This window comes from Salmo salar, chromosome ssa18, assembly GCF_905237065.1.
Source record: "Salmo salar chromosome ssa18, Ssal_v3.1, whole genome shotgun sequence".
Lineage (NCBI taxonomy): Eukaryota > Metazoa > Chordata > Actinopteri > Salmoniformes > Salmonidae > Salmo > Salmo salar.
Genome location: NC_059459.1, coordinates 70949109 through 70962828, shown reverse-complemented (window position 1 = coordinate 70962828; position 13720 = coordinate 70949109). Strand labels below are relative to the sequence as shown.

At 43.9% G+C, this 13720-nt stretch overlaps 1 protein-coding gene across 1 annotated transcript in view; it reads right to left on the bottom strand.

The window, feature by feature from the left end:
- ndrg2 (NDRG family member 2) overlaps window positions 1–13686 on the bottom strand; it is a 37882-nt gene extending 24196 nt beyond the window's left edge. Inside the window, exon 1 of the mRNA XM_014156516.2 lies at window positions 13198–13686. The gene's annotated coding sequence lies outside the window, so the exon portion shown is untranslated. The remainder of the gene's footprint in view (window positions 1–13197) is intronic.
- Window positions 13687–13720: the final 34 nt, after the last annotated feature.

Sequence of the window (13720 nt, the reverse complement as noted above, 5' to 3'; positions counted from 1 at the left end):
ACCCGGAAGCCAGCCGCACCAATGTGTCGGAGGAAACACCGTAAACTGGCGACCGAAGTCAATGTGCAGGCTATAACTGCTTGGTTATAGCCTGGTACAGTTCGTTAAGTGCCAGCTTGTTATTTTTCTTGTCCTGAGGTGGTATGTATTCAAAAGTCACGATAATAGCTGAAAACTCCCTCGGGAGGTAAAGGGTCAGCATTTGACCATCAGGTATTCCAAGACGGGTGAACGAGTCAGCACACAAGCTGTTGATGATTTCCCCAACTGCACTGTCCTGTCCCCACGGTGAATGGAGAAGCCATCGAGTTGTATAGCCAGGGGGGTATCTTGTTCAAGAGACATCTTTCTGAAAAGCAGAGAATATTGCAGTTTCGAGAGTCCGGTTGGTTGCAAATCCGAGGTCATCCATCTTATTATCAAGTGGCTGTACATTGGCAAGTCGGTTGGAAGAAATGATAGCGGATACCCTTTGTGAAAATAGAAAAAAATCATTAAATAGCAAAGTTGGCTCGGAGCTTTCAATATGGTGGCCATCCAGTCCGGCGCCATCTTACATCTTGGAACCCAGCCAGCGTGGGGATATCCAACAGTTATCATTTTTATTCACCCCAAACCTGCATTCAGAATGACTGCCGGGTTGGGGAGACTAAGACATAAGACTACCCAGCAGTGTTTCCCAATCTCTGTCCTGGGGACTCCAAGAGGTGAACGTTTTGGTTTTTGACCTAGTACTACACAGCTGATTCAAATAATTAAAGCGTAATGATGAGTTAATTATGTAAAATCATCTGTGTAGCGCCAGGGCAAAAACCAAAACGTGCACGCCTTGGGGTCTCCATGACCGAGTTTGGGAAACCATGCCCTGAAGTATCTAAACTGGAACAACCATTTCAGTAACGGGTGCAATAAGTATAGATATTGAAATATTGAAACAAACAATTCAAAAATGTAACTGTAATAGAGCATGCTGGGAAATATGAGAATGGCGGACGTGGTTTTGATTTAACGCTGGTTGTCTTTACACCAACACTGGGGTTATTTTACACAAATTAGTGTTAATTTAACACCTGAATCAACACTAGAAATCGTACACTATAAAATCAACACAAGGTAACAATGGCCAATTCCATATGCTCACTCCATAGAAGTATATCTGTTCTACATAATATATTTCTATCTGATCTATCTGATATTTATATTATTATGCTCTCCAGTGAATGCAACCCAGGTATGAGGAATACTGTAAGTGTAGCTTCAGTGAAGTAAACACTTGTTGATTTACCATCAAGGACTACAATATTACTCTGTGATAGAATAGTTCAGCTCTCTCAAGTGAGCTTTGACTGCCACGGTGCCAGGTCTTTGAACCGCTATCAGGCAGCCTTGGACCAATATGCGAAATGTCAACAACCTTTCGAACCATTCTACCTCATTACTCTGCCAACTGGATAGACTTCTTCCACTACAGAGACTACCAAGTGTTACAAGGAGTAGTGACACAGATATGGGCCTCTAACCATCAGGCGTCTCAGAGTACAAAAACTGATCAAGGATCAGGTCCTCCCTGTTCATAATAATTTGATTCATTATGATCTAAATCGCTGATCCTAGATCAGCTCAGCACTTCTTCTCTGAGACGCTTGATAAATATGAGCCCAGATCTCTCGATTGGTTCTGCCAACAGAAGAGGATCATCAATCTGAAGAGGATCATGAATCAGAACAGAACAGAAGAACATAGAAACACAGCTAAAGGATCAGTGAGTAATCTGAGGAAACAAATCTTTCTGGATGCTTTTCACCACACAATCTCATCTCCCTCAAGTGGATGCTATTCTTTAGCTTTCCAGAAATCACATCTTTCTGTTGTGGAGTGGATGGTATTTACGTGGCTACAGTAGATATTGCTTTGATACAAGGTAATACAGGTCAGTGCCCTTGAGATCAGCTGTGTCCCTTCCAGGTCTCTGTTGGTTCTCTGTTCACCCTTCATTGATCAATCATTGACTGACTGGCCAGAGAGCCAACTCCACACACCTGGCCTTTAGACAACAGACAGCTATCCCCTGGCCTTTAGACAACAGACGACATTCCCCTGGCCTTTAGTCAACAGACGACATCACCCCTGGCCTTTAGTCAACAGACGACATACCCCTGGCCTTTAGTCCACAGACGACATACCCCTGGCCTTTAGTCAACAGACGACACACCCCTGGCCTTTAGTCAACAGACGACATACCCCTGGCCTTTAGTCAACAGACGACACACCCCTGGCCTTTAGTCAACAGGTGACACACCCCTGGCCTTTAGTCAACAGACGACATACCCCCTGGCCTTTAGTCAACAGACGACACACCCCTGGCCTGTAGTCAACAGACGACACACCCCTGGCCTGTAGTCAACAGACGACACACATTTTACCTATTATAGGCCATAGTGAACAGAGCCTGATGAAAACCTGTGGACTCTACAGCCCTCAAGGACCAGAGTTATGGACACCCGTTCTATTAGAATTACCCTGACACAGTTATCTGCCTATTGAAATCAACAATTATTATTTTTTATTTTATGTATTTTTTCTATGAAAAAGCACTGTTATAGTAAGTGAATCCCTGTGGGAGAATATCAGAGTTGTGGAGTCGTACGTTACTTTTCCATTATTTGAACTTATTTCTGGGTGGCTCCAGGATATTCGGTCTCTACCTTTATCTATAGCTCACGTGCTGCTGTTCACTGAGGCGTGTCCCTGTACTGCTATGTTTCTGCTGGGTGCTGATAACGCGACTGTACAGATACAGCTCACACACCCAGGTGTGTGCGTTTGTGTGTGTGGAAATGTGTGTGGCTTACTCAGCCTGCATTGTTCAACCCCTCTGAGAGGCCAGTCAGTCTCTAAAAACACCTGCAGTCAGACATGAGCTGAATAACTAACAGAGCACCTGGATCTCACTCTCTCTTTTCTCAATAATATATCTATTTTATCTCTAGCTCTCACTCTCTCCCTCTCTTGCCCTCTGCATTCATCTTTCTCTTACCTCTCTCTAATACCTTTGTCTATCTGTCTGTTTCTCCGTCTGCTTTCACTCTCTCTCCACCTTTCTCTGTCACCTTCTCTCTCTGTATTTTATAACTCTCCCCCTATTCTTCACCCCTTGCTCCCTTGTTATTCCCCCTCTCTCTTTATTTCCCCTCCCGCTCCTTTTTATCTCCTTTTTATATCTCTCTCTCTCTCTCTCTCTCTCTCTCTCTTCATCCAACAACAAGCTTCCAGTGTAATGGAAAGCGGGGTAAACAATCATGTTGGCAGGGGCTCCCCTTTCTCATTTGGCTTCTCTTTCTACTGGCTATGCGCCTGACAAACAACACACACACACAAACACACACACTGAGGCAGTCTAAATTTGGAATGTAGGGTGAAAGGTTGAGATGTTTAAGGTTAAACTATTTGCTGTGTAGTGTGTGTGTGTGTGTGTGTGTGTGTGTGTGTGTGTGTGTGTGTGTGTGTGTGTGTGTGTGTGTGTGTGTGTGTGTGTGTGTGTTCTCAAGGGTATGCAACATGAGAGGGGGATTAATAGCTAAATAAGATTTCAGATTTTGTAGAGGGAGTGGGGACGAATCAGAGATTCTCAGACAGTTCTTCCAGGTTCAACTGTGTAATACAATGCAAAGGAAGGGTTGTGCTTCAACGAATACATGGCCTATTATATACAGTTGAAGTCAGAAGTTTACATACCCAAATACATTTCAACTCAGTTTTTCACAATTCCTGACATTTAATCCTAGTAAAAATTCCCTGTCTTAGGTCAGTTAGGATAACCACTATATTTTAAGAATGTGAAATGTCAGAATAATAGTAGAGAGAATGATTTATTTCAGCTTTTGTTTCTTTCATCAAATTCCCAGTTGGTCAGAAGTTTACATACACTCAATTAGTATTTGGTAGCATTGCCTTTAAATTGTTTAATTTGGGTCAAACGTTTCGGGTAGCCTTCCACAAGCTTCCCACAATAAGTTGGGTGAATTTTGGCCCATTCCTCCTGACAGTGCTGGTGTAACGGAGTAAGGTTTGTAGGCCTCCTTGCTCGCACCTGCTTTTTCAGTTCTGCCCACAAATTTTCAATAGGATTGAGGTCAGGGCTTTGTGATGGCCACTCCAATACCTTGACTTTGTTGTCCTTAAGCCATTTTGCCACAACTTTGGGAGAATACTTGGGGTCATTGTCCATTTGGAAGACCCATTTGCAACCAAGCTTTAACTTCCTGACTGATGTCTTGAGATGTTGCTTCAATATATCCACATAATTTTCCTGCCTCATGATGACATCTATTTTGTGAAGTGCACCAGTCCCTCCTGCAGCAAAGCACCCCCACAACGTGATGGTGCCACCCCCGTGCTTCACGGTTGGGATAGTGTTCTTTGGCTTGCAAGCCTCCCCCTTTTTCCCCCAAACATAACAATGGTCATTATGGCCAAACAGTTCTATTTTTGTTTCATCAGACCAGAGGACATTTCTCCAAAAAGTACGATATTTGTCCCCATGCAGTTGCAAACCGTAGTCTGTCTTTTTTATGGCGGTTTTGGAGCAGTGGCTTCTTCCTTGCTGAGCGGCCTTTCAGGTTATGTCGATATAGGAGTCGTTTTACTGTAGATATAGATACTTTTGTGCCTGTTTCCTCCAGCATCTTCACAAGGTCCTTTGCTGTTGTTCTGGGATTGATTTGCACTTTCCGCACCAAAATACGTTCATCTCTAGGAGACAGAACGGGTCTCCTTCCTGAGCAGTATGACGACTGCGTGGTTCCATGGTGTTTATACCTGCATACTATTGTTTGCACAGATGACTGTGGTACCTTCAGGTGTTTGGAAATTGCTCCCAAGGATGAACCAGATTTATGGAGGTTACAATTTATTTTCTGAGGGCTTGGCTGATATCTTTTGATTTTCCCATGATGTCAAGCAAAGAGGCACTGAGCTTGAAGGTAGGCCTTGAAATACATCCACAGGTACACCTCCAATTGATTCAAAGTATGTCAATTAGCCCATCAGAAGCTTCTAAAGCCATGACATCATTTTCTGGAATTTTCCAAGCTGTTTAAAGGCACAGTCAACTTGGTGTATGTAAACTTCTGACCCACTGGAATTGTGATACAGTGAAATAATCTGTCTGTAAACAATTGCGTCATGCACAAAGTAGATGTCCTAACTGACTTGCCAAAACTATAGTTTGTTCACAAGAAATTTGTGGAGTGGTTGAAAACCGAGTTGTTACTGACTCCAACCTAAGTGTATGTAAACTTCCGACTTCAACTGTAGAAAGGCTTCTGAAGTTTATAATTTCCACTTTTAAATTTCAGACCTGATTTTCCCTTGCGAAGAATGTATCAACCCACACAAATATGTCCATTAATTATAATCCCCATAATAATTCACATTTCCTGTTGCTGCAGGATTATTTTCCTGCTGTAGCAAACTCTCGAATGAAGATCCTACATCTTTACTGCCCATAATAAACAGAGCTCTCTTCTAAAGGAATTCCTCAGCTGTGCTGATCGTCTAAGAATAGCACAACATCTATACAGAAGTGAAGGGTTAAAACACACACAGTAATTGAGATTACAACATGGATATACTGTATATTGGATCATAATAATGAAGATATTGCTTAAATTCTCGGTCTTCGGTATTCAGGGGGTTGTTGTTGTTTTTCCAACATGTCCGCTATGTGTTTGCAGGTTGTCATTTATTGTCATGAATCTTGCCCTGTAGGCAGCTCTGCAGAGTGGTCTCCAGCTGACACAGATACAGCAACCTGCTCTTTGTCTTCCATACTGTGTGTGTGTGTGTGTGTGTGTGTGTGTGTGTGTGTGTGTGTGTGTGTGTGTGTGTGTAAGCTTTTCTGTGTCTGCAAGCGTGAGAGTAAAGATCTGTTCGGTTCTGAACAAGTATGCCTTTGAGAAGAGGCAAAACAAAGAGAGAGAGAGAAAGAAGGACAAAATGTCTAAAGGAATAGAACAAGCGACTCTAGCCACCATGGAGATATTGAGAGGTGCCAAAGCTCTCTCTCTCTCTCTCTCAGGATGAGGTAAACATAGATTGCCTATGCTTCTAAATAAGAAACTGTAGAAAAGGACGGCTATCTCTCTCTCTCCACTCTCTCTCTCAATATCAATCTTTTCTGTCTGTCACTCAACGCTTCACACTGTTTTCTTTTCATTTCTGTGAGACCGTTATGGTGAACCTGTTCATGAATATCGCTCGTTCACTTCCTTGACAAACACACACAGGCACCCCTTTCCCTCCAAACACACACACACAGGCAGAGCCCCCCCCTTCCCTCCAAACACACAGGCAGATCTCCCCTTTCCCTCCAAACACACACAGGCAGACGCCCCCTTCCCCCCAAACACACACATACATACATACATACATACACACACACACAAACATATTTGACCTTTACGCTAGGGGATATTGCTATACAGATGTAGGATCTTAATTTGAGACAGTTTGCTACAGCAGGGAAATAATTCTGCAGCAACAGGAAGTGTGAATGATGTGAATGATTATGTGGAATATAAATAATTAACATTTTTGTAGGGATTGACACATTATTCGTTAGAGCAAATCAAGTCTAAAAATGTAAGTGCAATTACAAACTTCAGAAGCCTTTTTAAAACTCAAATATGCCATGCAGGAAATTCTCATCAACAAAAGAGTGATCAAATTAAGGTCTTGCATCTGTTGCCAATCCAGATAGCCAGATATGAACAGTAGCTATAGGAGGCCACCAGGGAGCTGCCAGATATCTTGGCAGCGTTTAGTGAGGAAGTCTGCAAAGCCAAAAAAAATCAAACGCCTAACTTCAGTGTGAATGACAAATTGAATCTAAATTAGTCTCTCCAAATCAAATGCACATCGTGCTCGTATAATGTTATGTTATTGACAATAGTGAGAAAGTGAATGATACAAAGCCCAATATACAGTAAACCATACCTATAGTGTAAACAACAACGTGAAGTCAAAGTCCAATCGCTTATAAATATTGTATGTATATATATATATATATATACTGCTCAAAAAAATAAAGGGAACACTTAAACAACACAATGTAACTCCAAGTCAATCACACTTCTGTGAAATCAAACTGTCCACTTAGGAAGCAACACTGATTGACAATAAATTTCACATGCTGTTGTGCAAATGGAATAGACAACAGGTGGAAATTATAGGCAATTAGCAAGACAGCCCCAATAAAGGAGTGGTTCTGCAGGTGGTAACCACAGACCACTTCTCAGTTCCTATGCTTCCTGGCTGATGTTTTGGTCACTTTTGAATGCTGGCAGTGCTTTCACTCTAGTGGTAGCATGAGATGGAGTCTTCAACCCACACAAGTGGCTCAGGTAGTGCAGTTCATCCAGGATGGCACATCAATGCGAGCTGTGGCAAGAAGGTTTGCTGTGTCTGTCAGAGTAGTGTCCAGAGCATGGAGGCGCTACCAGGAGACAGGCCAGTACATCAGGAGACGTGGAGGAGGCCGTAGGAGGGCAACAACCCAGCAGCAGGACCGCTACCTCCGCCTTTGTGCAAGGAGGAGCACTGCCAGAGCCCTGCAAAATGACCTCCAGCAGGCCACAAATGTGCATGTGTCTGCTCAAACGGTCAGAAACAGACTCCATGAGGGTGGTATGAGGGCCCGACGTCCACAGGTGGGGGTTGTGCTTACAGCCCAACACCGTGCAGGACGTTTGGCATTTGCCAGAGAACACCAAGATTGGTAAATTCGCCACTGGCGCCCTGTGCTCTTCACAGATGAAAGCAGGTTCACACTGAGCACATGTGACAGACGTGACAGGGTCTGGAGACGCCGTGGAGAACGTTCTGCTGCCTGCAACATCCTCCAGCATGACCGGTTTGGCGTTCGGTCAGTCATGGTGTGGGGTGGCATTTCTTTGGGGGGCCGCACAGCCCTCCATGTGCTCGCCAGAGGTAGCCTGACTGCCATTAGGTACCGAGATGAGATCCTCAGACCCTTTGTGAGACCATATGCTGGTGCGGTTGGCCCTGGGTTCCTCCTAATGCAAGACAATGCTAGACCTCATGTGGCTGGAGTGTGTCAGCAGTTCCTGCAAGAGGAAGGCATTGATGCTATGGACTGGCCCGCCCGTTCCCCAGACCTGAATCCAATTGAGCACATCTGGGACATCATGTCTCGCTCCATCCACCAACGCCACGTTGCACCACAGACTGTCCAGGAGTTGGCGGATGCTTTAGTCCAGGTCTGGGAGGAGATCCCTCAGGACACCATCCGCCACCTCATCAGGAGCATGCCCAGGCGTTGTAGGGAGGTCATACAGGCACGTGGAGGCCACACACACTACTGAGCCTCATTTTGACTTGTTTTATGGACATTACATCAAACTTGGATCAGCCTGTAGTGTGGTTTTCCACTTTAATTTTGAGTGTGACTCCAAATCCAGACCTCCATGGGTTGATAAATTGGATTTCCATTGATTATTTTTGTGTGATTTTGTTGTCAGCACATTCAACTATGTAAAGATAAAAGTATTTAATAAGATTATTTCATTCATTCAGATCTAGGATGTGTTATTTCAGTGTTCCCTTTATTTTTTTGAGCAGTGTATATATATATATATATATATATATATGCAGCTGATCGCAACAGAAACCATTTAACTTTAAACCACAACTTCCATCAGATGTCTACAAATCTGACTGCAGCGTACATCAGACAGTGGCATCAAAACAACATTTTCAGAAATGAGCAGCAGCAATGTGATCTGTAATCTACTGCTAGGGCTTGATAGCTATTGACTAGACAGTAAAAAAATAATGGAGAGAGCTGTGATTATGGACTGGTAGTACATTAAGAAAACTGATGGGAGGCTTTTGCTCAGTGGGCCAACACAGGACCAGGGTTCGAATCCCGGACGGTCACAGGAGCGTAGGGTATCCACCATGCATGTAGAGAATAAATAGAGAGCTTGTCTGGACATCGAATCCTCAAAAAGTTCTACAGCTGCCCCATCGAGAGCATTCTGACTGGTTGCGTCACTGCATGGTATGGCAACTGCTCGGCCTCCGACCGCAAGGCACTACACATAGGGTAGTGCGAACAGCCCAGTACATCACTGGGGCCAAGCTTCCTGCCATCCAGGACCTCTATACCAGGCGGTGTCAGAGGAAGGCCCTAAAAATTGTCAAAGACTCCAGCCACCCTAGTCATAAACTGTTCTCTCTGCTACCGCACGGCAAGCAGTACCGGAGCGCCAAGTCTAGATCCAAGATGCTTCAAAACAGCTTCAACTCACAAACCATAAGACTCCTGAACATCTAATCAAATGGCTATCTCGACTATTTGCACCCCCCCCCTTTTACGCTGCTGCTACTCTCTGTTTGTTATCTATGCATAGTCACTTTAATAACTCTACCTACATGTACATATTACCTCAATTACCTTGACTAACCGGTGCCCCCGCACACTGACTCTGTACTGGTACCCCCTGTATATAGCCTCGGTATTGTAATTTTACTGCTGCTCTTTAATTATTTGTTTTAATTATTTTTCTTACAACTGCATTGTTGGTTAAGGGCTTGTAAGTAAGCATTTCACTGTAAGGTCTACACGTGTGGTATTCGGCGCATGTGACAAATAAAATGTGATTTCATTTGAAATCAGAGTAGTAATTTGTGAGCCGATACATTGACCTTTTTCTGAGAGGATATGTGGAACATATTACTGTTCTCTAAATAGGAGGGACTCTCCTGTTCTCAATTTGCCTTACTGTCTATAGACTAGCAGAGGCACCGACAACACCCGTTTTACTTTCACAGAGAGTACTCTCTGAACGCTTTAGTTCAGGGAGTTGGAGTACTGAGTTGTTGTTGTTGTCTTGTTCTGGATGGCAACCGTCTACATTCATGCTGTTAATTCAACCAGTCGTGTGTGTGTGTGTGTGTGTGTGTGTGTGTGTGTGTGTGTGTGTGTGTGTGTGTGTGTGTGTGTGTGTGTACGTGTGTGTAGTTATGGACACCAATTACCAGTAAAGCCTCTAAATGAACAATGAATACAGAGATTCATGTGCTGGAGATTGGTTGGTTATGTAAAATGACAAGTATATGAAAAGGAGATATGATTGTCTGAATAACAGATTGTGTGGCTGGAGAACCAAAACACATATAACACATCCCAAATGACACCCTATTCACAATGTAGTGCACTACCTTTGACCAGAGCACTGTGGGACTGTGTAGGGAACAGTGTGCTCTTTGGGATGCATCCATACAGTAACTAATGGGTGTTGTTACAGCAGCCTAATGTGGTGCTATATTGTAAAAAACCTTAGTTAAACTGTGATGGTGTTTTCAAAATGCAATGACATGTTGAGACTGGGTTACAAAACATGAGTCAATAGGAGTTGTGAAAGAGATCATTAGATACATTGGGGGGGGGGATCTAAAATGGATACACCCACCCCCCCACACACCCACCCACCCACCCACCCACCCACACACACACACACCCACACCTCCACCCACCCACACAACTACACCAGCCTCAGTCCCACACAAACACCACGTCTCTCTCTCACACAAACACACACACTCTCCCCATAACACAAACACACTCTCCCCCTAACACAAACACTCTCTCCCCCTAACACAAACACTCTCTCCCCCTCACACACAAACACACTCTCCCCCTCACACACACCTGAGGGCAGCACCAAAACAACACAAGGTCCAACCCTACAACCCATAGCTAAATGGACCCAGCATGTGAAACATGAATGAAGGAGGGAAGCATGGTGGGTTGTGATGGTTATAAATAGGATTGTGTTGAGCGGCTGTAAGAGCAGTGTGTGTGTGTGTGTGTGTGTGTGTGTGTGTGGGAACAGACAGGGTATTATACTGGTTGGCCTATCTGTGTCTGGCCCTGAGCCACTGGGAACACAGAGTAAATACTGAGATATACAGTACTGCACATGGATACAGACAGAAAACTCACTGACACTGTCAACACAGCTAGCAGGGAACACAGTTAAGAGACAGGTACTGTACACTGACGTACACAGTCAACACACTAACACAATAGCACAGCTAAATGAGACATTCAGTACTGTAGAGGGATACAGATATAACTCACTGACACAGTCAACACAGCTAAAGGAGAGACACCGTCTTCCATATAGGGCGTTACTCTCAACCACACACTATGTAGAAAAGTGTGTGCCATTTTAGACACCACTATCCTGAACACCGACAGCACATAGCCTACCCCGATCTAGACACATAGCCTACCCGATCTAGACACATAGCCTACCCCGATATAGACACATAGCCTACCCGATCTAGACACATAGCCTACCCGATCTAGACACATAGCCTACCCCGATCTAGACACATAGCCTACCCCGATCTAAACACATAGCCTACCCCGATCTAGACACATAGCCTACCCGATCTAGACACATAGCCTACCCCGATCTAGACACATAGCCTACCCCGATCTAGACACATAGCCTACCCCGATATAGACACATAGCCTACCCCGATATAGACACATAGCCTACCCCGATATAGACACACAGCCTACCCCGATATAGACACATAGCCTACCCCGATATAGACACATAGCCTACCCCGATCTAGACACATAGCCTACCCCGATCTAGACACATAGCCTACCCGATCTAGACACATAGCCTACCCCGATATAGACACATAGTCTACCCGATCTAGACACATAGCCTACCCGACATAGACAAAAATAAGTAGCTCCAAATGGACCTTAGGTAGCCTACCCCACCCACTACACACTGCTGGGAATGCCAATGTCTCAATATCTCTATGCCAAATATGTTTGCAAGCAAGTGTGTGTGTGGTGTGTGTGTGAACAACATTGAATACGTCTTTAAATGCTGTATGACTCATTGTGTGTGTGTGTGTGTGTGTGTGTGTGTGTGTGTGTGTGTGTGTGTGTGTGTGTGTGTGTGTGTGTGTGTGCGCGCTTGTGGAAGCCTGTGCTGTGGCTTCCGTGAGCAGAGCAAGGGGGCAGCCTATTGGCCTAGATGTGCACGCACAACTGAAGCCTTCCCTATTGCCTGTGTGTCATTCTTTTAATCAAAACACTTTGATTTTCGTCCTGCCAATGCCATGGTTTGTGGCTGCAGCACGTATATGTTCATTTGCTGTAATCGAACTATATCAAATCTCTGAAAGGTCCGAAAAATAACATGAACGCACACGAGTTGACATGCTGGGCGAGCAGAGCGCGACACACCTCCATTTGACATTGACACACATTTCCCACGTGTCGCGCACACACCGCGCGCATACAGCCTCACGCGGGTCTATCCCCATCCCCCAGCCCGAGACACACAAATACACAGACAAAAACAGAAGGTATAACCATATTATATGGGGGGAGGGGTGGGTGTTATCTCTGTCTGGGGAGTGAAAACACTGAACAAAGACCGTCAATGGCAACGCCACAAGTGCGCGCGCACACACACACCTACCCCTTCTTGCCGTCGTGAAAAAATGACATATTTATCCCTATATCCCATTGTTAGTGATAATAAACAGAGCGCCATGCTAAACCAGGCACTGTTTACAAGTACCCTATACCAGTGCATGTTTTGACTCAGCGGGGTAAAGACGGGGGTCACAGCTCAAATGATCATAACAAACTGTAACATTATTCTCAGCGTGCACACTGTTGCAGAATAGGGAAAAAATGCATTTATATACCCGAATTTGGTGGATAAATGGCATGTTCTCGCTCCGTCCATCAAAACCTTTTGTCCTAAATGGGTTGTTTTTTACTTGCATTGCTGGCCTATACCAGTGCATGTTTTGACTCAGCGGGGTAAAGACTGGGGTCACAGCTCAAATGATCATAACAAACTGTAACATTATTCTCATCATGCACACTGTTGCAGAATGTAAAATAATATGCATTTATGTACGAATTTGGTGAATAAATGGCATGCTCTCACTCTGCCCATCAAAATCTTTTGTCCTAAACGTGTTGTTTTTTACTTGCATTGCTACACGACTGTTGAGGTTATTTGAAAATTATGACAAAAGACTTGCCTAAAATTACACGAAAAAACGAAACACTAACACTATGTTATTAACAATTATTTTGTGAAATAACAATAGTGTACTTACCTTAAGTCAACAAAAAATTCTGACAAAATAAAGACGTCTAAAGAAATAACGTTATGCAAATGACACAACTCTTGTCTCTTTTTCAGTGATTTCTTGTTTTCACACTTGTCCCTCGGATGCTCCCAACAATCTTTCTTGATATTTCAATTTCTTCCACCTCCGTTATTTTTCGCTGACCGTTCTTCAGTTTCACAGGGCTTTATTTTTTTTTTAAATGTTGTTTTACCGTTCTTTCAGGAAAAGAAATATGGACCCGTCAATCAAGAGACACGGATAACGTTACTTTACTACGATTTAGGGGAGGGACAACTATGGCTTTATGAAAAGTAACCGTTAGGAGGCCAATATTTAGCATATATTTAATAAAAGCGTTCAAATTGCAAGACTATCCTAAATTGACAACTACAATGGTTATCTAACGACTAAATGGCGATGTGATATTGGCGAAAGCTCTTCGTCTAAGTCTCGGCTCCCCCCCTCTCACGGGTGATGGTAGGCGCCTGTTGTTGAAATAGCTTGTGCA